We start from the raw sequence: 23,995 nt of genomic DNA, 5'->3' as shown, positions 1-23,995 counted from the left end.
AGACCACATCAATTTGGATGGATTTCAGAGTTGAAGCTGTTCATTTTGGTGTGCACTTGGGCAGGATTCAATTCATGTGATAATTGAAGTCAGCAAATACTTTTGTCTAGTGAAGAGAGGCTAAGACTGAGAGATGACAATCAGATTTTATCATTTTTGCTTGTGGTTGCATAAAAGGATGTGTTGAGAGGGATTGTGACATCCTACCTATGTTTACAGGGGAAGAATACTGCAATCAGTAACTGGTTTTATATAGGTAATAATTGATTATTTGCCACCCATAAAGCCTAGACTTTTAGGTGATAAGTTTCTTTGTGAAGGTCAATTGTTTTTTTCTTCAGCTCTCTTAAGGAATTGATATCTGTACTATTTATTATATATAATCAGATAGTATTTTACAGAGTTACTCAGTAGTTTCATGATAAATCAGATTTAGGTGGTTATGTGTGTCCCTGACAGACTTAGCAAGATGTACCTGAATTAACTCCTCAAGAATTAATGACTGTTCCGTACAGGATTGATTAATTTATTTTGTCAGTGTCTTGTTATAGATACATATTACTCACTTTCCCATCACTGGGACAAAATACTTAACACCCACAACTTAAAGGAGGACAGATTTGTTTTGGCTCATGGTTTCTGTGAGCTCAGTCCATGGTTGCCTAATTCCAAGGGAGAAATTGCATGGTAGAAGAATCTGGTAAAGGAAACCTGTTCATATCATGGCCAGCAAGCAGAGAGAAGGGAGTAACTGGAAACAAGAATATATCCTTCCCAGTTATACCCATAATGGGCCCTGTCAACCAGGCCCCCCTCCTAACAGCACATTTAGCTAGAGGACTCATGAATGCATAAATCCACTGATGAATATAGCACCCCCAAGATCCAATCACCTTCCACACATACGAAACTTTTTGGGACATTTTAGATCTAAACCATAACAAGATAGTAAAGATGACTCAATATAATTGTGGATCAGTTAAAATAAATTTATCTTTCTTTATGAAAACATTTACTAGCATTGGTGTTGAGATACAAAATTGGATACTACGATTATAATTTCCTTCTGTGACCCCCTTCAAGCTTCTCGGTTCATGATATCAAGATGGAGTTAAATGACTAAATGCATGAAAAAAGAGTGGCTTGACATTTACATTTTTTTTGTCTCAGAGAACACACCTATTGCATATATTCCTGGATGTGGAGAGAAACAGTGAAATATTCTTTAGAAATGGAAAAATACTGGCACTCAGTGCCTCCCCAACTCTTTTGGTCTTGGAGTTGTGGAAAAAGCAAAGCTTTTCATCATACAGTAGTGTGAAGCTGCAAGCATAATGGGTCTCCAGTTATTTCAGACTGAATTTTAAAACAAAAATTACCCATTGGCCTGGCATCATGTTTGCAGCCATATGAACATGATAGAATTCAACCATTTATTTCTTTACTAATATCCATTGAGCACTTACTATTTGTCAAGTACATGTACTGTCTGGACTCTGGAAATAGAGTGGTAGATAAGAGACAGAACCCCCTGGTTTGTGTCATCTGTCACAGATGAAAAGATTATATCTGCAAAGTGTCTTGCCCGAAGTAGTAGGATTGTGACTTGAACTAAGTACCTGGATTTCAGATTCAGCGTTTTATTCTCCCAACCATATGGCTCACAGAATTCCAGAGTCCCCTGGCTGCTTATCAGCCGAAGGGCTCCACTCCTTTGCCTTACCCCCTCCTGGTCCCACTCACTGCCCTCCCATGTGGGCAGTTAGGATGCACAGATGCCCCTGGGCTGCTCCCTTTCCATGTGACTTTCCTCACATGTTCTTTTAGTGATCTGATCCTAGTTTCCTACCTAGAAAAGGAACAAGATTTGCTGTAGGCCCCAGAAATGTGTAAGTGATCCCCATGGATAGTATCTCACCTACATACGAACAAAGTCTCTGGCTTATGATGAGAGTACATCCTGATAAATCCACTGTACATTTAACATATCAAGAAAAGATAGCCTCTTTAACAAAAGGTGCTGGGGAAACTGGTTATCTACATGCAGAAGATTGGATCTAGACCCATATCTCTCACCATGCACTAAAATCAAAACAGATCAAAGTCCTAGATATTAAAACTGAAACAGTCTGCTGGAAGATAAAACAGGTAAAATTTTTTAAGACATAGGCAAAGGCAAGGACTTTGTGAATAAAAACCCAGTTTCACAAGAAATATCACCAAGAATCAACAAATGAAATTTTATCAAATTGAAAAGCTTTGGCCCAGCAAAACAGCCGGCAGACTTAGGAGACAACCTACAGAATGGGAAAAAATGTTTGCCAGCTGCTCCTCAGACAGAAGACTAATGTGTGGAATATATAAAGAACTTGAAAAAATTAGAACCCCCAATATAAAAGGATGAATCAAAAAGTGGGCAGTTAAAATGAATAGAAACAATCTTAGAAGAAATACAAATGGTCAATAAATACGTGAGAAAAATGTTGAGCATCTTTGGCCATGAGAAAAATGAAAATTAAATCAACAGTGAGATTCCCTCTTATCCCAGAATATGGCTATCACCAAGAACTCAAAATACAACAAAAGCTGACAAGGTTGAAAGGGGGAAAAAATTTTTTTTACATTGCTGGTGGAAATGTAAACTACTACAACCACGATGGGAATCAGTATGGACATTGCTCAAAAAACTAAAAATAGAAATTCCATTTGAACCAGCTACACCTATTTTGGGTATCTTCCCAAAAGAGTTAAAGACATCATGTTACAGTGTACATGTGTACTTGTGCTTATAACAGTACAACTCACAATAGCTAAACCATGGAAACAGCCTATATGTCTATGAGTAGAAGAACTGATAAAGAAAATGTGGTATATATAGAATACTACTTAGCCATAAGGAAGGATAAATTTGAGTCATTTGTAGGAAAATGGCTGCACTTTGAGACCATACTGCTAAGTAAAATAAATCAGGAACAGATGTTAAATATTGCATGGTTTTTCTTATATAAGAAACCCAAAGTATAAATAAATTAAAGAGCAAAATATAAAGAGAGATGATAGGAAACAATGAGGCAGAACTTTTGGTGAAGGAAAAGGGATCTAGAGATGGAGAGGGGGGAAAGATACAGGAGAGGAAGGAGAAAGCAAAAGAACTATAGTTTCGGATGTATAGGTACTAAGATGAGTATATCATTATATATCACAAACATATAGTACTAATAAAAAATATACAGCATACATTGAAATGCATTAAATACCCCACACCTACTGCATGTCCTAGCTTAGCAGAAAGTGCTCTGTGGAGCATCCAATGTTTCCCCTGATGAGTGCCTGGCTGATGGAGCTGTTGCTGCTGCTTCTGCCCAGGATAAGGAGAGGTCATCATGCCACATATAAGTAACCCAGGAAGCCATCGAAATGCAAAGTCCAGTTCATACTGAGTACATTTCAATTTTGCACCATGGTAAAGTCACAAGTTGAACTGTCCTAAGTTGGAATCTATTTATATATGTAAAGGAGCAAGATACTGTCTAGGGGTATCATTTACACCTTTTTCTGTTTTTAGGACAAATTGCATTCATTTTCCAAATAGCAGTCTGGGATCATGTCATTTAAAATTATCGGAGGAGTATTTTCAAGGTGTTGAGTTTCATTTTGGTATAATGAAAGCAGCATTGTAAAGAATAAAGAAATTTTTGAGTGTGTCATGAGTAGTAAGTTAGATATTGTTATAAAAAACTTCATGAGTATGTATATGAACTAGTTTGCAACTTTTTTTTTTGCTAGTGGTTGTAGTCAGAACCATTTGAAACATTGGTTTGAAGGACATTGGGCAAGATACTGTTTGTGGATAAATGGAGGTATAAGATTGCCCTTAGCTCTCATTTGAGTATATCTGTACCATCGTGCCTGTGTGTGTGCACACGTGTGTGTTGTTTACTGAAAGGATTCAAAGCAGTGGAGTAGGATTTGTGTGACAAAAATACTAGTAGAAATTATTTGGCACCTGAAACTGCCTAGGGCAATTAGGGTAGTGTCAGCTTGATTGGCTGTAGGATATGCAGGGCGGATGGGAGGATCCCACTTCTGAGTGTGTCTGGGTGGGTTATGGAGGTGTGGCCTGGTGCTGTGTATGGTCCGGCTCCTTGATCTCTGATACTGTTCCCTTACTCTGCTCCCAGCCCCTGAACTAACCAGCTTTGCTCTGCCACTCCCTTCTGCCACGATGTTCCTTGTTGAGAGCCATCTGACCATGGACTGAATCCTCTGCAATGTAAGCCAACTTAAACCTTTCCTCTTTTAAGTTGTAGGTGTCAGGTATTGTGTCCCTGCAAAGAGAAGGCTGACGTGTGCCAGAACACGTCTCTTTGTGTTTAGCATACTTGTTGTGGCTACTAGTTTCCCTGCTTTGGCTTATAGTAGTTTCCTGTATTGAGTGATTATGTTATTTTTTGAAATTAATTTATTTCTAATTTAATTGTGTGATATATAGAGAAACTTTGGAAATAAAGTACTAATTGAGGAGATTTCCTAGATATTATCTGATTATAGTAAAGTCCACAGCTGTTTAGATTTTAATATGTTGTTACCTGTAAAGATGATTTAATATCTAATCTATAAATGTTTGTTAGTGCATTTTGCCTGAAGATATTGTTTGTAATAAAAGAATGACAGATCTGGTTCCTTAAACTCGGGTTGTTAATAGACTATAGAAAAACATAATTAATTTGGAATTTGTGAAAATATGGTCAGGAATTAGACTGATACAAGAGGTTGTTATCCAAACAACGAACTGTGTGAATAGTAAGAGTTTTAAATCTATGTAAAAGTACATTTTTTGGAAGCAGGGAAGAAAAATCTACTTTCTACTTAATTCAAAGATATGTGTAGAATCTCAAATAATGAGATGGCCAAAGCAAAGATGTGTTTAAATGTTATATCCTTATTCTTGCAAGGCATGAATAAGATATATTTATTCCCTGGAATGAGTTTATAATCTAATTATGGATACATAAATATAGAAGAAAGGCTAGCCTTACAAGAGTGGAGAAGTATTTTTCTCTTCTCACACAGATGGTAGGAGAATAACAAACAAGTTAAAAATGTCTGAGAATGGTTCTGGACAGGGAAGCTGAACAAGCCCTAGTTGCTGGTATAAATACCTTACAGTGGCATTGTGCTGTGGACACATTTAATTTATTTGAGTTCAACCAATCTATGTACAGAGAGAAAAAAAGAACAAACTCTCCAAAGGCGTGCATTCCAGAATGAGTTTGTCATGGGCAATGTGGATCCCTTGTTCCTTTGGTTGATTCCATTCAGCTCTCACCAGATACATGAATATTTTGGTTCAATTCAGCCTATACCCTCACTTGTTTGCAGGGAAAACCTGACCTCCCATCTCATTAAAAAATAAATCACCCAGATGTGGTGGCACACCTCTATAATCCCAGCACGCTGGGAGGCTGAGGCAGGAAGATCATAAGTTCAAGCCCAGCCTGAGCAACTTAGAGACTTTGTGAGACTCTGTCTCAAAATTTAATTTAATTTAATTTAATTTAAAAATGGCTGGCAGTGCAGCTCAGAGTGATGGAACCCTGGATTTAATTCCCAGTATCACAAAATAAAAACAAAAACAGCTGCTTCCTTCTTGTTCATCCCCACACCTGCCATTTCTTGGTTTAAACACCTTTGCCTCTTTTCTTCCCTCCCCTTGTCCAGTGTCTGAAGTTTCCTTCTCAGCCAAGACCCATCTTCCGCTCTCCAGGACCGGGTTGTCTCAGGGCTGGCTCCCCTCTGCTCATGTCCAGGAGGCGGATGCATAGAGGGTGTCATTAGCTAGTGTGGCCCTGATTCTGTATTTCCTAAGTACGTCCCTCAGGCACGTTAAAAACCTTCCTGTGCCTCCATATTCCTTTTGAAGAATGGGACAGAGCTCGCCTGCAGTGCTGTGAGCTGCCTTCAGTTAGGCAAGCAGAGCTGGTGGTGCATGTAGCACAAGTTCTCAATAGCTGCTGGCTTTTGCTCTTCCCGCTGCTCCTACCATTAATGTGTGAGTCCCCATCGCTGCTGAATGAGACATTGTGACACCGTCATCCGTCTACAATCTGTGAAGCATTTCCTATTCTGAAAGAGAAAAAAGCTCCTATCTCCTTTTAATGACTATAGTTTCTCTTCTTCCCACCCAAATGTTGTAAAGATTATTCAAGTTTGGTTGTCTCTTCCTCCTGCCTTAGCCACTTGAGTAGCTGGGATTACAGGTGTGCACCACCACACCTGGCCCATAGCAGGTACTTTAGAGTCTGTATGCCTGTTACTACTAACTTTGGAGGTCCCTGTGAGTTCCTCTCTGAGCCATTCCTTCTGCATTTCCTGCATTAGGTGTTTTATCACAATGAAGATTTTCATGTTAATCATTCTGTTACCGTCTTCATAGTTTTACCTAGCATTTGTTATATTTAGTTTCACTTGTTCAACTCTATAAGCTGAATTATGGGATATAAATGGAAGGTTTACTTTTTTTGAACCTGCCTATAGTTTCATTCAGTTTTGTTGGCGTGAAGAGCACTATTATGTGCCACAATTCATTTTCTTATAGATGGACATTTTGGCTTTTTCACTTCTGCAAGCAGGTTTGCTGTCAACATTCTTCACATGTATGCTCGCCATCGTGAACCTCAGACTTTTCCCGGTACCAAAAAAAAAAGAAAAAAAGAAATGCCCTCCACATTGGGCCAGGGAATTAGCTCAGTGGTTCCGCTACCTGCCTCGAAAGTGCAAGGACCCGAGTTCGATCCCCAGTACCAAAAAAACCCAAACAAACTAAGAAAAAACTACTGAGTTTCTCCTCAAAGTTTAATTGGGTAATTGTCTTAGTTGCTTTTCTTGTTGCTGAGACAAAATACCCAACACTCAAAGTTAAAGGAGGAAAGGTTTATTTGACTTAGTTTATAAAGGTTTCAGCTTGTAGTCAGCCGGCTCCCGAGGCAAGGTGGCTTAGCAGAGGGGCATCACAGAAGAGGCAGCAAACAGCAAGTAACAAGCAGCAAGCAGACATAGCAGCTCTCTTTCTGTCTCATAATTTATCCAGGGTACCTGCCCTAGTGGCAGGTAGCACTCACACCCTTAATCCTAGCATCACATCCTTGATCCCAGCACCACACACCCTAGATGCAGCCACCTCTGAGAAAGCTCCAACTATGACCACAGAAGGGTTTGGGGGGACATCTAAATGCAAGCCATAACAGGTATTATTTATCTGAATCCTATTTGCGCTCATGTGTGTGTGTGTATGTGTGTGCATGTGTACCATCTCCCTTCTTTTTTCTTTTTATTAATTTTTTTGGTACATTTTAGGTATACAATATAATGACATTCATCATTGGAAATTTATACGTTTACATAATATATCTTGGTTCTTATTTTTTTCCCCATTCCCCTGACCTCCCTTCAACCCCTCCACCCTTCCCTATTTACAAAGACTTTGTTTCCATTTTTCCATTTTCTCATATTCCATTCCCTTCCTTCCTTTCCCCTACCCCTCCCACTCCCCCTTCCCCTTTGCCCCTTTTCTTCCTATTTCACATTATCTATTATACCTTTTAGTCCTTATTTACACTTTCAGTTTCTCACACCAGAGAAACTATTCGGTATTTACATGTGTGTCCTAATTATTTCACTTAAGAGTATCACCTCAATGTGCATCCATTTAGCTATAGGTGTCTCTAATTTCTCTCTCTCTCTCTCTTTTTTTTTTTTTATGGTACCGGGGATGGAGCTCTGGACCTTCTACTTTCAAGGCAGGTGTGGTGCCATTGAGCTAAATCCCTGCCCCCTAATTTCTCATTCTTTATGGCTGAGTAGTACTCCATTTTGTAGTTTAAAAAACACATTTTCTTTTCTTTTTTTTTTTTTTTGGTACCAGAGATCAAACTTGGAACCTTGTGCTTGCGAGGCAGGTGGCAGAACCACTGAGCTAAATCCTTGGCTCAAAGAACCACATTTTCTTTATCCAGTCTCCAGTTGATAGGCAATTGGGCTGTCTCCAAGTTTTAGCTATTACAAACTGTGCCGCTATGAACATGGGTGTGCATATATCACTGTGGTATGATTCTTTTAATTCTTTGGGGAAGATACCCAGCAGGGAATAGCTGGGTCAAATGGGACCTCTAATCCTAGTTTATTGAGGTATCTCCATACTGATTTCCACAGTGGTTGCACCAGCTGGAAGATAGGTAAAACTCTTGAAGACATTGGCACAGGAAAAGATTTCATGAACAAAACCTCAGTTGCCTGTGAACTAGCACAAAGAATCAACAAATGGGATCTCTTTTTTATTAAAAAGCTTCTGCACTGCAAGAGAAACCACCAACAGCATAAAGAGACAACCCACAATGTGGGAAAAATTTCTACCAGCTGTTCCTCCAACAAAGGTCTACTATCTAGAATCTATAAAGAACTTAAAAAAATTAGACCTCCCATCTCCCTTCTTACACTCCAGTTTTACACAAATGATGACTTCCTATACAAACTGGACTTTACTTAGGTTTTTTACACAGTAAATATCTTGGAGATGGTTACATGTCTGTACATGAAGAACTTCTTTTTTAACAGCTACATCCTACTCTATTGTATGGATATATAATGTATTATGTTTTCTATTATTGGACATTTACTATTATAAAGAATGCTTTGTTACTCAACCCTGTTCATGTGACATGTTGTGTATGTTAGTGTATCTACAGGTGTATATATATATTTTTAAGTAGGAAGAATTTATTGAGCAAAAGATAGCTTCTAAGAGAGACAGAAAGGGGTCTGGAAAGTGGGCTGCCCTACAGGTTTATTCTTAAATGTAGAACTGTGAGATTGAAGAATGTACACTCACCCTTTGGATAGTTATTGCCCAGTTGACTTCCAGAGGCTCCCACCAGCAGTATATGCAAGAGATAAAGGCTTTCTCCAAACCCTTGACAGCACTGTATATGTTAAAAATGTTGAATCAAAAAACAGTTTTTTGAATCTGTGCCAATCTGATAAATGAAATAAACCTCAGCATAGCTTTGATTTGCATTTCTCTTATGATGAAGAACATTTCTAATAGATTGAAGAGCTATTTCTTTATTCCTCACTAAATGAGCTGTATCTGTGCATAAATTTCATGCATTCATTTATTGAGTTGTTGGTCTTTTCCTTACTGTTCTGTGGAACTTTTCTCTAGGTTAAGGAAATCAGACCTTTATCATAAGGAACAACTCTTCTCCCCACCACCCCTCAGCCTATTGCTGTCTTTTGGTTTTATTTATGGCCTTTTGTCATGCAGAAAATTTGATTGTGTTATGTGGTGGAATTTATCATTGTTTTTCTTTCATGACTTTCAGAGTTTGTGTCATACTTTAAAATGCCTTGCTCACTTAAGGAAATAATTTTTAAAAAAGATTTATTTGTAAAGGTGTTCACTACATCATTTGTAAATTTAAAAGTTGATAATATAGAAGTTTGATAATTGAAGAATGGTGCTTTTAATTATTATTTTTTGTTGTTGTTGTTTTTGTTAGTTTTTTTGAGATAGGGTCTTGCTTCATAGTGCAGGCTGTCCCTGAACTCGCTATGTAGCCCAGGCTGGCCTTGAACTTGAAGCGATCCTCCTGCCTCTGCCTCCAGAATGCTGGGATTACAGGTGTGTGCCACCACGCGCAGCTTGGTGCTTTTAATTATGACGTCACTATGCAGTGGTTTATTATGCAACCTGTATAAATAACATCGACAAGAAGTTCCTTAAACACACAGGAATAATATGTTTACAAATGAATGCGTGGGACATGTTTGTTTTGACTGAGACCAGAATCAAGACCACATCTGTTCCACATTGCTTCAGTTACATAAAAAATGGGCAGGGAAAAATGGAAGTTAAATTAATAATTATAATTGGATGGTAAGAATATTTTTTAATTCTTAAAAATTAAATGATTGGACCCAGGGCCTTCATACTGAGCTACATCCCAAGCCATTTATTTATTTTTTGTTTTGAGCCAGGTCTTTGCTAAGTAGCCCAGGTTGGAGTTGAACTTGTAGTCCTCCTGCCCGAGCCTCCCAGAGTGCTGGGATTACAGGAGGGCACCACTACACCTGGTTAGAGATTATTTTATTATTTAAGATGTTTTCCTGTTTGTCATAAATATCCATAATAAACACATCTTTTTATAATAAGAAAAAAATACAACAATGTGGATGCTGTTGTTGTCCCGACATGCATCTGTAAGGGTCTGCTGCTCTGGATATGACACTCCAAACGCTGGCAGCCCGAAAGTGGGCCAGAGAACACAGATGGCTGTCTGTCCAGAATTGGAGCTAGTTTATCCAGATTTTCTTCTTTTATAGCTAGACATCAGCATCTCAGGGAATATTCTCTTTTATGTATTTCACTGTAGAGAAAGGTACAGCTCAAATTACAATGGTGTCCCAAAATTAGCACATCATAGTGAATTTTAATTTTCTCTTAAATTTTTCTTCCTAATACTTGTCTTTTTTAAAAGTTCGTTCTCATCCTCCCTCCCTCTCTCTCTCTCTCCCCTCCTCCCTCTCTTCATCTTCTTTGCACATGGTGGAGTCTTTTTTTCCTTACCAACTTTGAGTTACAGTTTAAAACAATAAAAGAGAATCAAACACAATGTGTGGCTTGAGTTTTGACAAATGCGTTTATCCTTGAAGCTGCCACCACTATTAAGATAGAAGACTTCCATCAGGAGACTACAGAGATCTGACTTTTTCAAAATATAATTTAAAAGCTATAATGCATTTTATTCTAACATACTTGGAACACTCAAAGGGTAACAGTTAATTTTAGATAGGGTATTCAAAAGAGATAAATTTCAAAAGTTAATGGTTTATACAGTAACTGTAGGTAGTTAAATAATTAACTACACAAAGGAGCTTTGGTTATAGCATAAAATTATAATAAATAAAGTGGTGAAGAACCATGGATTTTTTGAGGTGCTGAGACTTCAAAGGACACTTCTATGCATTTGGGGGTTTTGATTTCTTTACATTTCCTTGTCTTCTTGTTTTCTTAAAATGCAGCAAGGCATCTGTTTATTCTCTATCAAAATTAATGACCCTGAAGTATTGGGGGAGCATCTACAAAATCCTTTCTTCGGAATCTTATACGTGAGTCTGTGTACATATTTGCAATACTGGAGAAATTGAGAGTATTAGAACGAGTACCAAATACGTAATAAATTTAGCATATATGGTTAGGATTCCCCCCAGAACAAACTGTTTCCCAGTAAAGAGACTGTTTAAGCATCCAACCTCATTTCAAAAGAGGAACTCTGGGGTGAGAGCCTGTGCGTGTTGAGGTGGCTGGGCAGTGTCAGCGTTTGATGGTCCTCCTTCAGCACACGCACTTGGTGCTGGCCGTGGGCGAGGGCTGGGTCGTGGTCCTCACTGGGGCTGGTTTTGTTCTTCTGCACTTTGAATGGCTCGTGCACGCTTCTGTATTTTCCTCCTACAAACTATTTCTCTCCTCTTCCTTCCTGCTCTTGTCCTGATCTCTCTTCTTTCCCTTTTCTTTTGGAATTTGCAGGAAATAAAAAGGCCCTCACTCACAATTTTGCTTTTTGTTCTAAGTACTTGCAGATTTAACTTTTAACTTAAAGCCTGTGTGCTTCGAATAATATCCAGTTTCATTAATGTACATAATTTGTATTGGGAAATCTGAGCAAATTGATCCAACTTGGAAATCAAATTGCAAAGTTAGGTTTTCAATCTTTTTTTTTTTTCAGGTGGCACTGGGGATTGAACCTAGGGGCTTCCCACTGAGCTACCTCCCCAGCCTTTTAACTGTTCTTTATTTCAACCCAAGTTCTTGCTGACTCACTAAGTTGCCCAGGCCACACTCAAACTTTCAGTCTTTCTTCCTCAGCCTCCCAGAGTGCTGGGACGTTTTCAGGCTTTAGAGAGAAACTTCTCCCTCTGCTTGGCAGGAGTTATGGTGACTTAGAGGGCATCCAAGGGTTAAATACTAATTAATCTTGAGCATTGCTGTGTTCATGTAAAAGTAACCTAGAGATTAAAAATACGTGTTCATTTTAATTTGAAATAACAGCCAAAGACAGACAAATCAGCGGCTTGGATATAGCTGAATGATTGGAAATTGTTGGAAATAGAGATTTCAGTAAAAACATACCATCAGAAACTTGTTAGGCTAATTGGAGAGAGAATTTGTGCAGCAGTTGAGTGTTGAGTCTAAATTTTATAGCATAATGACTATCTCAGTTACTGCCTTAAGTTCCTTTTGGAGAAGTGGTAGAATCAATTATTGGTAAAGAATTATAAATATGCAGTGGCTCTTTTGGGGAAGAGATTGAATGGGTTACTCTAGTATTATTTTTATAAAAATCATAGAAAGTAGTTTCATTATGCTATAGTTAAAGACACGCCCTTCCCCAAGACTCAGTTGTCTCTCTTTCCTTTGCTAAATTTGAGCTTTTTTACTTTAAGAAATGCATTTTATATCACAATTCAGGAGACACACATATACAAAATAACTTTCCAAAATCATATTATATTAGTTGCATTCTGATATTTTTATTATTTTTAAGTACATAATGGCTACATTCCTCACCAGAATTTGGTGCATATACGCATTGCATCATAGTCCTTTCCACTTCTTCTCCCCCTCCATCCCTCTCTCTCCCTGCAGCCCTGTATCCCCATTCCATCTACAAAATTTGTACACTCCTTTTTCCTATCATTTGTCTTTTCTTTTGCACTTTAAATTATTTTTAGTTTTGACTTTCCATGTAAGAGAAACCATGTGCCATTTAACCTCCGTGTTTGATTAATTTTGCTTAGAATTATGATCTTGGTTCAGGTAATGTTTGTGGTTTCTACAATGAAAAGTTACTTTTTCTTTTTTGGTCCCTGCTTCTGCCCTGTGCACTTTGGCAGGAAGTCACTATGTGCAGTCTACCTTTAGGGAGTAGGGAGTGACAGAAATCATCTGGAATTCTCCTGCATAGGGTTTGTCTCTTCTTCTTCATTAATTTATTTAGTTACTTATACCAGCATGGACTCATACTGATAAAAAATTAATATTTTATACTTTGGGTTATAATTGAATATTGCATGAGTTTTTTGGTTGCTCAGCGTTATGACTTCTACTTAGATGTCCTCCCAAAGCCTCACGTGCTCATAGGTGGGTCTGTGAGAGGTGACTGGATCATGGGGGGTGTGATGCTCAGCAGTGGATTCGTCCGTGATGTTTGGAGGGGAAGCCTCCTGGGAGGAGATGGTCGCTGGGGCGTGGCCTGGGAGCATCTGTCTATCTGTCCCCCTCCTTCCTTGATCTCTGCTTCCCACTTTCCTGCCCTGAGCAAGCCTCCTCTGCCATGCCGCCCTGCCTTGGAGCCAGCCAATGCCAACCATGGATTGAAACCTCTACAAACTGTGAACTGAAATAAACCTTTCCTCTTTTTAAGTTGTGGGTGTCAGGCATTGTGTCTCAGCAACGAGAAAGTAAGCAAGACACTCAGATTGTTCCAGTTTTGCTCCTTTGGAGCTCTTTCCAGTTGGTTTCTGTGTCCTTTTGATGTGCACCACTATTTTGTTCATTTTGAGCACGTTCACCATCTGTTTACTTATTTGTACATCCTCAGAGTGCATAGGCAATGGTCTGCAAATTGTTAATTTGTACTCCCTTGGGAAACAACTTTACCAACCAGGCTACAGTGATTACTTCAAGTGTAATACCCTTCGTAGTTCGTTCCTTAGGTCAGCACCTTTTTCCTCTGACCCCCTGCTATGTGTTAGTAATACCCGTTAGGTTCTTGCATCACATCCCAAGTTCCATCTCAGAATCCTGTGATCTCCTGGTTGAATTTTTTGAAAATTCTGCCTTACTCACTTTCTTGTCTCTGGGACACAGTGTCTGACATACACAGCTTAAAGGAGGAGAGGTTTGTTTTGGCCCATATTTTGGAAGTCTCAGTCCCTACACAGCTGGCTGGCTCCAAGGCAGGATGGCATGGCATAGGGATGTGGTGGAGGGACCACTGCTCGCTGCATGGCGGACAGGAAGCAAAGAGTAAAAGAAGGAGCTGGAAGTGAGATGCACCCTTCTAGGACACACACACACACTGACTCACCTCTTTCACCCAGACCCCGTCTGCTCACTGCAAGTCACTCAGGACAACCGCACCATCCCATCACCTTCCAAACACATGAGGCTTGGGGACCAATTTAGATCTAAATGGTAACATTTGTGTACATTAAGATTTATTCTTTGTGCATTACAATTCTATGGGGTTTTTTCAAATGCATAATGTTATATACAGAATAACTTCACTGACCTAAAAACAAGTACTCGTGTGTATCTCCTCAGTCATCTTCTCTCCCCAAACACCTGGTGAGTTTGCTTTGGTTTTCATCTTTTTTTGGTTTGTTTGTTTTTGGTTTGTTTTGGGGTTTTTTTGGTTTTCATCTTTATGGTATTCTTTTTTCAAAATGTTACATGAATGAAAACACACAGTATGTAGTCTTTTCAAATAGCTCTTTTTATTTAGCAATATTCATTATGGTTCTTCCATGTTGTTGCATGAATTTGCAGCTCATTCCTTTTGATTCTGAATAATTTTCCACAGCATGGATATATGAAATGTGGTAAAGGTATACAGTTAGTATTTAAAATTAATCGTAAAAGACACATAGCTATCATCTCTTCTCAAAATACTCCTTTTCTCTTCAAGCATGCTTATCCCATTGCTCTTTCCACTTTCTGAAGCAGTTCTGCAGGTGTGACAAAAAATACAGTGAAGGGCCAGGGATTTAGCTTAGTGGTTCTGCTGCCTGCCTTGCAAGTGCAAGGACTCAAGTTTGATCACCGGTACCAAAAAGCCCCCAACAACAACAACAAAATATATATATACATACAGTGAATGCTGCTGCTGCATGTCATCCAATGGGAAGGCAAGCTCATAAAAATATTATGGTGTGTCCTCATCCATCCCATTCACCAGATCTGGTACTGTGCAACTTCTGGCTCTTCCCCAAAGTCAAATAGCCAGGGATGGTTAACATTTGAATCAATTCAGGACATCAAGGCAGCCATGACAGCACAACTCAAAACACTCATGAAAGGGCACTTCCAGAGCTGCCTCAGAAAGTGGCAATAACAATGGGATAAGTGTGTTTGAAGTAAGGGAGAGTATCTTGAAGGTAACTGATGGGTATCTGTCTTTTACTATAATAAATTTTTAAAAATTTAGACAGTAACTATTTTTCAATCACACTTCATACCATAGTCTATTCATTCATCCATCAAAAGACTTTGTGGTTGCTTGCAGATTTGGGGATATAAGATTGAACCCAGGGACTTCACACTGAGCTATATCCCCAGCCCTTAAAAAGTTTTTTTTACTAGTATGTGTTTGTGATGCGTAATGAATACATTCATCATGGGGAGATGGTAGATGTACATACTACACTTTAATCCCTTGTTATTTCCTCTTCCTCTTTACCTCTCTCCATCTCTACATTCCCTTTCTATTTGCAAAAGGTCTATTTCTCTATTTCCTATTATCTATCTTTTATTTTGCTCTTTAAATTATTTATCCTTTGGGTTTCTCATATAGATCATACAATATTTAAACTTCTGTATCTGATTTATTTTACTAAGCATTATGATCTCAAGCTGCATTTATTTTCCTACAGTGACTAATTTATCCTTCTTACTGCCTGAGTACTACTCCATTGTGTATACATGCTGCATTTTCATTATTCATTCATCTGTTGATAGACAATATTGACTGCTTCCAAGATTTAGCTATTGTGAGTTATTGGTGTTCTGTTCAGAAAGTCCTTGCTTATGCTTGTGACTTCAAGGATTATGCCTAGTTTATCTTCCAGCAAATTTAGTGTTTCTGTTTTAATATCTAGGTCTTTGATTTGATATTACTTTAGTGCATGGTGGGAGATATGCACTAGATTCGGTCTTCTGCATGTGGATAACCAGTTTTCCCAGCACCATTTGTTAAAGAGGCCGTCTCTTCTTTAGCATATATTATGGCCTGTTTGTCAAAGATTAGAGGGCTGAATGTGCCTGTATTTGCTTCTACATCCTCTGTTCTTCTCAATAGGTTCTTTGTGCCCATACATGCTGTTTTTATCACTGCAGCTTTGTCACGTGACTTGAGATGCATGATTGTGATGTTACTCTTTGCTCTTGTTGCTCAGGATTGCTTTTGGGTATCTTCTGGTTCCATATAAATTTCAGGATTTTTTTTCTAGTTCTGTGAGAAATGCTGTTGGTATTTTAGTTGGATTGCATTAGATCTGTATCAGTTTTAGTAATATGGCCATTTTGACAATAGTGATTCTGCCTATCCAAGAAAAGGGGATGTCTTTCCATTTTCTGATGACCCTTTCACTTCTTTTTTAGAGAACTGTAGTTTTCACTGTAGAAGTCTTTCACTTTCTTGGTTACATTAATACCTAGGTATGTAATTTTTTTGAAGGTATTATGAATGACACTGTGTTCTTGATTTCTTTCTACGTGTGTTCATTGTGGGAGTACAGGAACACTATTGATTTTTTTCATGTTGATTTTGTATCTGGCTATTTTGCTGAATTTTTTATTAGTTCAAGGAGTCTTTTTCTGCAGTTTTTTGTGTCTCCTGTGCACAGGACTGTGTCATCTGAAAATAAGGATCATCTGACTTCTTTCTTTCCTGCCTGATAACTGACTCTATTGAACAAGAGTGGTGAAAGCAGAAAACCTTATCTTGTTCCTGATTTTCGGGGAAAAGCTTTCAGTTTTTCCCCAGTTAGTATGATGTTGGCAATAAGTTTGTCATAAATGGCTTTTATCATATTGAGATAAAGTCCTCTGTGCCTGTTTTCATCGGGGTTCTATTTTTTAAATCATGAAGATGTTGTTTAGTCAGTGGGTTTTTTTTCTATCCTGAGATAATCATGTAGTTTTTATCCTTGTTTATGTGGTGTATTACATTTATTGAGTTAATGTATGTTGAACCATTCTTTGCATTCCTGTAATGAAATCAGCTTGGTCTTGGACCTAACATATGATCTTTTTAATGATTTGTTGCATGCTGTTTACCAGCATCTTGTTGAGGATTTTTGCATCTACGTTTATTAAGACTACTGGCTTTCAATTTTCTTTTTTAAGTCCTTGTCTGCTTTTGGTATCAGGGTAATGCTAGCTTCCAGGAATGAGTTCAACAGTACTCTTTCCCTTTCAATTTCATCGAATAGTTTATGCATTAGATCTAGTTTGACATTAGATCTTCCCTGAAGTTCTTGTAGAATTCAGTATTGAACTCATTGGATCCTGAGTGTTTCTTAGTTGGTAGGTTTTTTATTACTGCCTCATTTTGTTGCCTCTTATTGGACTATTTAGTATGTTTATATTTTTTGGTTCAGTTTTGGTAATTCATATGTGTTTAGAAATCTTTCCATTTCTTCTAAATTGTCCAGTTTATTGGAGAACAAGTTTTCAAACTACTTACTTATAATCCCATGGATTTCAAAAATGCTAATTGTGATTTCACCTTTTTTATTTCTAATTGTAATTGATAGGGTTAAGGATTTGTCTATTTTGTTTATCCTTTCAAAGAACCAGGTCTTCATTCTTTGTATTTTTTGTCTCTATTTCATTAGTTTCTACTCTGATCTTTACAATTTCCTTCCTTATATTAGTTCTTTATTTGTGTTGTTTTTGTTTTTTTAGAACCTTAAGGTGCATAATGGGGTTGTTTATTTGGGATTCATCTGCTTTTTTGATGTGAGCATTCACACCTATATGCTTCTTAGAACTATTTTCACTGTGTCTTACAGGTTCTGGTATGTTGCACTGGCATTAGTCTTTATGCTGGGAAGTGTTTGATCTCTTCTTAGATTTCTTCTGTGACCCATTATTAGTCAAGTGTATTGTTTAATCCTGCTGTGTTTACATAATTTCTGTAGTTCCTCTTGCCACTGATTTCTAGTTTTATTGTACCATGATTTGATAGTATGCATGGGATCATTTCTATTCTTTTGTATCTTATTTAGGCAAGCTTTATGGCCTAGTAGGTGATCTATTTTGGAGAAAATTCCATGTGCTGCTGTAAGGAATGTATATTCTGTTTTTGTTGGGTTGAACACTATAGATATGTATTAAGTCCATTTGTTTGAAGGTGTTGACTCTGATATTTCTTGATTTTTTTTTTGTCTAGTTGATCTGTTTGTGGAAGTAGGGTGTTGAGGTCCTTCCATAGGATTGTGTTGTTTATCTGATCTTTTATGTCTGATAGTATTTGTTTTATGAAATTCGGTTCACTAGTGCTTGGTGCATATATGTTTATAATTGTTATCTTCTCCTGTTGAATTTTTTCCTTTACTTTCATTGAGTGACCATCTTTGCCTTTTCTGATCAGTTTTGACTTGAAGTCTGCTTTGCTGAAAATTGAATAACCACTCATGCTTGCTTTTAGGCTTCTGCAGAATGAATTGTTTTCTATCCTGTGATTTTTAATCTGTGGGCTTCTTTAAAGATTGTGTTTCTTGTATGCAGCATACCATTGGGTTTTGTGTTTTTATCCATTCTTCCAATCTGTGTCTCTTAATTGGAGAATTGAGACCATTTGCATTGAGTTATTATTGAAAATAGACTGATTTCTGACATTGTATTGTTTCTCTATTGCTGATTTCTTTATTTTCCCATTTGTGTAACTACTTGCCCTGTTTGCTATATTCATTCCAGTGGGCTCTTTGGCTTTGATGTCTTTACTGCTTCAGTTTAGGCTATCCTTGTGTATTTTTTTGTAGTGTTGATTTGGAAGTCATGAATTTCTTAACATGCTGTTGGTCATGGAAGGTCCTAATTTCTCCATCAATTTGGAAAGATAGTTTTGCAGGATATAATAATCTGGGTTGAAGGTTGTTTTGTTTTAGGGTTTGAAGAATTTCCCTCCATCCTCTTCTGGCCTTTAAGGTTTGTGTTGTGAAATCTGCAAAATTCAAATAGTTTTAGCTTTATAGGTGATATGTTTTTTTTTTTTCCTAACAGCTTTTAAAATTCTATCCTTGTGTTGGACTTCTGGGATTTTGACTATGATATGTCATAGAGAAGTTCTCTTCTGGTTGTGGCTTCGTGGGGTTTTACGTGTCTCACTTATCTGTGTGTTGAATTCTTTCCCCATACATTGAAAGTTTTCTGTTGATTTCAATAAACAAAGTTTTATGCCATTTGTGGCATCTTCTAATTCTTTTCTAAGTCCATTTATTCTAGAGTAGGCTTTGCATTATTTAGCAGCTGTTAGATCATTTCCTATGATCGCTTATTGTTTTTGAGATATATCTGAATATATGGTCATCTGCATCAGCCCTGCCTTCTAGTTCCCTCTCTCCTCACATTAGTCATTTCTGTTGCCCATACTTTGAATAGATTTTTTTTTAATCTGCTAGATTTTGATTTGGTATCATTTCATGGACCCTATTTTTTTTTTTTTGCTAAGCTGGTCATTCATATTTTATATTGTTTTATAGCTAGCTCAGCTAGCTTTGTTTGTCTTATGCTCACTGATCTTTATTTTTCTTAAGTCCATTATCTGTTTAGTTACATCATCTTTGAGCTTGCTGAACACCTTATTGATCTGTGTTTTTTGTTATGGTGATTGTTTCTTTTTTAAAAAATTATTTTGTATAATTCAAAATATTTGTTTTTTATTTCCTCCCCTTCAATGCCCAGTGGATCAGCTTTGGGGAAGTTAGTAGTTTTTTGAAGCATTTCCTTGCCTTGTTTTCTTGTGTTTCTGTTGTTTCTTTGTGCTGAGGGTTGACAATCAGAGTGGAAAGACTTTGTTTGCTGCTTGTATGGAGGTCTCTTTAGTTAGTGTCTGCTTCCTAGTGACAGGATCTTGGCTTTGGTCGTACAGTGGTATTTATCTATCTTTTCAACCTACTCAGTTTAATAAGATCAGTTTTGGTCACTGTGTTGCAAGCAGAGAATCTGTACCCATTATAACAATGTTTACAGATCCAAGCATATATCAATCATGTACATTAAAACTTGTTTTAACAATTTTACCCTATTATCAATGCCCTACACAAATTGTAGTGTATGTCTACTAATGGATAGACTGGGATGTAGTAAGTAGGGGATGGATGAAAGATGAGAAAAAGGGATAAGTCAGTGAGAAGAGAAATATTAATAGGTATCAACAAGTGAAAAACAGGAGGTCAGACAGGAGAGTCAAGGGCCAGCATTGCGGGGGTTTGCGAGATTACTTGTGGGAGTGGGAGAAGGGATGCAGAGGGATATTGAGGGAAGTTGTGAGAATGTCAGAACTTGTTAATAAGTTTATAGTTAGCTTGTGTTTGGATCCTAACCAGTGTTGGTGAGGGCTACCCTGCCTTGCCCATAAAAGGTACTATTTAGATTAAAGCACTGGTTGATTCATATTCTCCTTTGCATATGTGTAGATACCTCTTATATATGCTAGAGGAAAGGAAGAGGAGGGATAAAGGAAGAAGAAAGAAGAAAAAAAAAAGGAGAGAGAAAAAAACCCAAGCTGTTACAGAGACACAAAATTAAAGCATTCTTCCAGTCCCATTTATATTGCAGCCTGAGTTCAGCCAGTGATCTCTTCCCCCCACGTTCACACATGGGGAAGGTTTGACTGGTAGTGGGAAACCAGCAGTCCCCACTGGGCCTGATTCGGTCCCTCTTCGCCACCCTCCTCAGAGCATCACTGTGATGCTCTTCTTACTTCTTCCCCTCACCCTTCCCAAACCACAGTGCGCTGCCTCCTAGTGGAGGTCTTGGAGCTGGTCCCCCTCTATGCCCTGCCCACCTGCCTGCTGGTGAGAGAGGAGCCTTGTTGAAGCAGATACTGCTCTGAGCCACCTGCCTGCTGCAGGCTGCACTCTGCTCATGGCGCACTGTAGGCCTTTGCTTTTGTCTTATGGTCTGACCCCCACAGTTATTTGAGGAGGGGAGGGTGCAGTGTGATTGGCTTAGCACCCAGTTTTCTGCAGATTTCTGCCAGGGGCCCTCCAGTCAAGCAGGTAGATTCCAAGGAATGCAATTGCTGGATAGTATGATGCAGCTATTTAGATTTGTACCAGACTGCCAAAATGTCTTCTTGTAAAGTGGCTTCACCATTTTGTGGTCTCAACTCCAATGATGAGTTTTTGCTTTGCATCCTTGCTCCCATTTGGCATTGTCACAATTTTGGATTTTAGCCATCCTAATCAGTGTAGAATGGTGCCTTGTTGTTTTAATATATATTTTCCCAAAGACAAGTTACATTGATCAGTTGATCACCTTTTTATATACTTATGTAGCACCTTTGACAAGTGTTTGGCTTATTATATATTTTGCCCATTTAAAAACTGGATTGTTTGGTTTTCTGTTGTTTCAAGTGTTCTTTATCTGAATAGAAGTTCTTTCTCAATTTGTGATTTGCAAATATTTTCTCCCAGTCTGAGGTGTGGCTTTGACATGTGGGTCTTTAAAAAGTTCTTTGGGTGATTCTGAGCTTCTGGTCCAAAACCCCAAGTCTGCTTGAGATAGGAAGGGTGAGCCACTTACCTCTTGTCCAGCTACTTTCTCCTCTCTGTTTCTCACCACTCAGTCTCTCTGAGTCTTGACTGCCTCATCTATAAAATAGGAATATTAAGTTACCTGCGTGGGAGCAGGTGTTTTTCAATGTTGAGTTCTGTGATCCCGTTACTACCTGAGCTTTTGAAACCCTCCTGGAATGCTACCAATATATAGGTGGATCTTCTTACCTTTTAAATTGCTTTCACAAAGGAAAAGAACTGCATGATTCAGACACTGAGAGTATTTAATTTCTTTGTGAAATTTTATTCCTCCCATTACATAAAAGATCAATAGTTATGATGGCACACAAGAGTGAACTAAATCTGTCAGTAATTTTAAAAATCACAATAGGACAAGAGTCTGAATCGTGTCTCAGAGGTGCTGTTCACAGCAGGGACCCTGGTGTTTTCTGTGTGTTGCAAACTTTGTACATATGCCAGTGGGTGAGGAGACAATGTGGAATTTAGAATTTCCCTACATCCTTCCATCATCAATAAGCTCTATTCTATGGAAATTGTTTTTCTCCCTGCAGTAACTCCCTTGATGGGCAGAAAAGGAAAGCTACTATAAGATATTAGGAAGGCCTGACTCACAAAGAAAAGGGCACAGTATCTTAAAGGTGAAATAATAGATGAAATAATTTAAAAAGATATTAATAAAACCCTAGAACAAATACAGTATTGCTTGGTAAAAATTCCTGACAAAATTAAGCTTATAGATGCTTTTACCCATGTTAAATTCAGAATGTGAAGTCCTTTTTCAACCTCAATTAACGTAACGTATTATGGACTCGCTCACCTCATAGTCAGTATCACCAGTTGCGGATTTAATTTCTGTTTCTACCTTTGTGCCCATTTTGTGTTCATGATTTTATGGGAGTAGCATAGCAAAGACTGTGGAATCAGAAGGGAGGTTTTTGTTTTGTTTTGTTTGTGATACTGGGGATGATCCCAGAATCTTGTGCATGCTAGCACCTCATTGCTGAACTATATCCCCAGCTTTTTCAATTTTATTTTGAGACAGGATCTTGCTAAGTAGCCCAGGCTGGCCTTGAACTTGCCATCTTCCTGCCTTAGTTTTCCAGAGTGCTGGGATTACAGGCCTGGGCCACTGTTCCTGGCTTAGAAAGTGGTTTTTAATTTGATTACTTACTACCTGAGAGACTTTCAAAAGGTTCCTTAATCTCCTAAAACTCTGTTTCCTCACATGCACCATGTATGTCTCTGTCAGCTCAGGATGCTGTGACCATTCGGTAGACTGGGTGGCTAAACAATGAAAATACTTCTCACTGTTCTGGAGGCCAGGAGGTATAGGCTCCGTGTGCTTCCAGGTTTAGAGTCTGGTTGGGGGGGGGTGTCACTTTCTGGTTTGCAGATCGTGGTGAGGAGGAGAGGCTGGCTCTGTGGTTCCTGTCCACAAGGTCACAGGCCTGGTCGTGAGGGCTCTGCTCCCCCGACCTCATTCTCTTCAAAGGCCTCAGCCTTACCCAGGTGCCACCAGACTGAGGGTCAGCATTTCCATGTTCAGATTTTTTGGGAAAAGCAGATATTCAGTGGAGTTTTGGGCAATTTAGGATCGCTCCATCAATTACTCCAGCTATCTGAACAGCACAGTCAAAGAACATCTTAATCAGGTGGTTCAATCTGACCTGGAGCATTTTTGTTTTCTGTTTTTTCCATTTTTTAAAGTAACTTTTCTGTGGTTTTGAATTTTTTCAAAATGAAAAGCTGGAAGGATAATACAATGACCTCTCTTACCCTTCACTTAGATTCAGTCCTAATGTCTGTTTATTTTGTTCAACTGGTCAGGCTAAGTTAGATTTATGATTGTTTAAACTTAAATATGTTAGCATTTGTATCATTGAAGCAATGACATTTCCTACATAACCATAATACAGTTATTATAACCAGGAAATTTAACATTGATCCAATATTGTTGTTCAATGTACAGTCTATATTCAAGGGTACCCAGTTCTTTCCATGCCTTTATAGCATGGATCAAAAAGCCAGGATCATTTTGGGATGAAGCAATGCCTTCAGTTTATTATTATTTTATTCAGTTTATTATTTTTGATCTTGTTTAATCTGGAATCCTTTTTTTTTCTCTTTATAATGTTGATCTTTTTGCAATATAGTCTTTTTCTAATGTTGCTCGATTTTGGCTTGTCTGATTATTAAGATTAAGGTCATGCGTTTTTGGTAGAACATTGCATAAGTGACATCGTGTCTTTCTCAGTATGTCACGTCAGGAGGCACGTGACCAGGTGTACCATTATTGGTATGCTTTTTTGAAAAATTGTATTACTGAGGGGATTTAAGACAGTGTTAAAATAAATTCTTATGTTTTATTTTTTAAAATTGACAAAATCATAGCCAGGCATGGTGGTGCAGA

At 38.2% G+C, this 23,995-nt stretch overlaps 1 protein-coding gene across 6 annotated transcripts in view; it reads left to right on the top strand.

The window, feature by feature from the left end:
- The window catches only part of Plagl1 (PLAG1 like zinc finger 1), a 112,945-nt gene that overhangs the window by 13,004 nt on the left and 75,946 nt on the right, over nt 1-23,995 (top strand). For 2 of the 6 annotated variants that reach the window (XM_087190071.1, XM_087190066.1), the window contains exon 1: nt 10,984-11,166. The exons of the other annotated variants lie outside the window; for them this stretch is intronic. The gene's annotated coding sequence lies outside the window, so the exon portion shown is untranslated. Of the gene's footprint in view, nt 1-10,983; nt 11,167-23,995 lie in introns of those variants that run through there. 6 annotated transcript variants of the gene reach the window in all.

The sequence above is a fragment of the Heterocephalus glaber genome, unplaced genomic scaffold (genome assembly GCF_053883595.1).
Source record: "Heterocephalus glaber isolate CG9 unplaced genomic scaffold, H.glaber_assembly_v1.0 deba00001550, whole genome shotgun sequence".
NCBI classification, from domain to species: Eukaryota; Metazoa; Chordata; class Mammalia; order Rodentia; family Bathyergidae; genus Heterocephalus; species Heterocephalus glaber.
The sequence above is the reverse complement of the archived record's forward strand: the minus strand, read 5'-3'. Positions and strand labels throughout refer to the sequence as shown.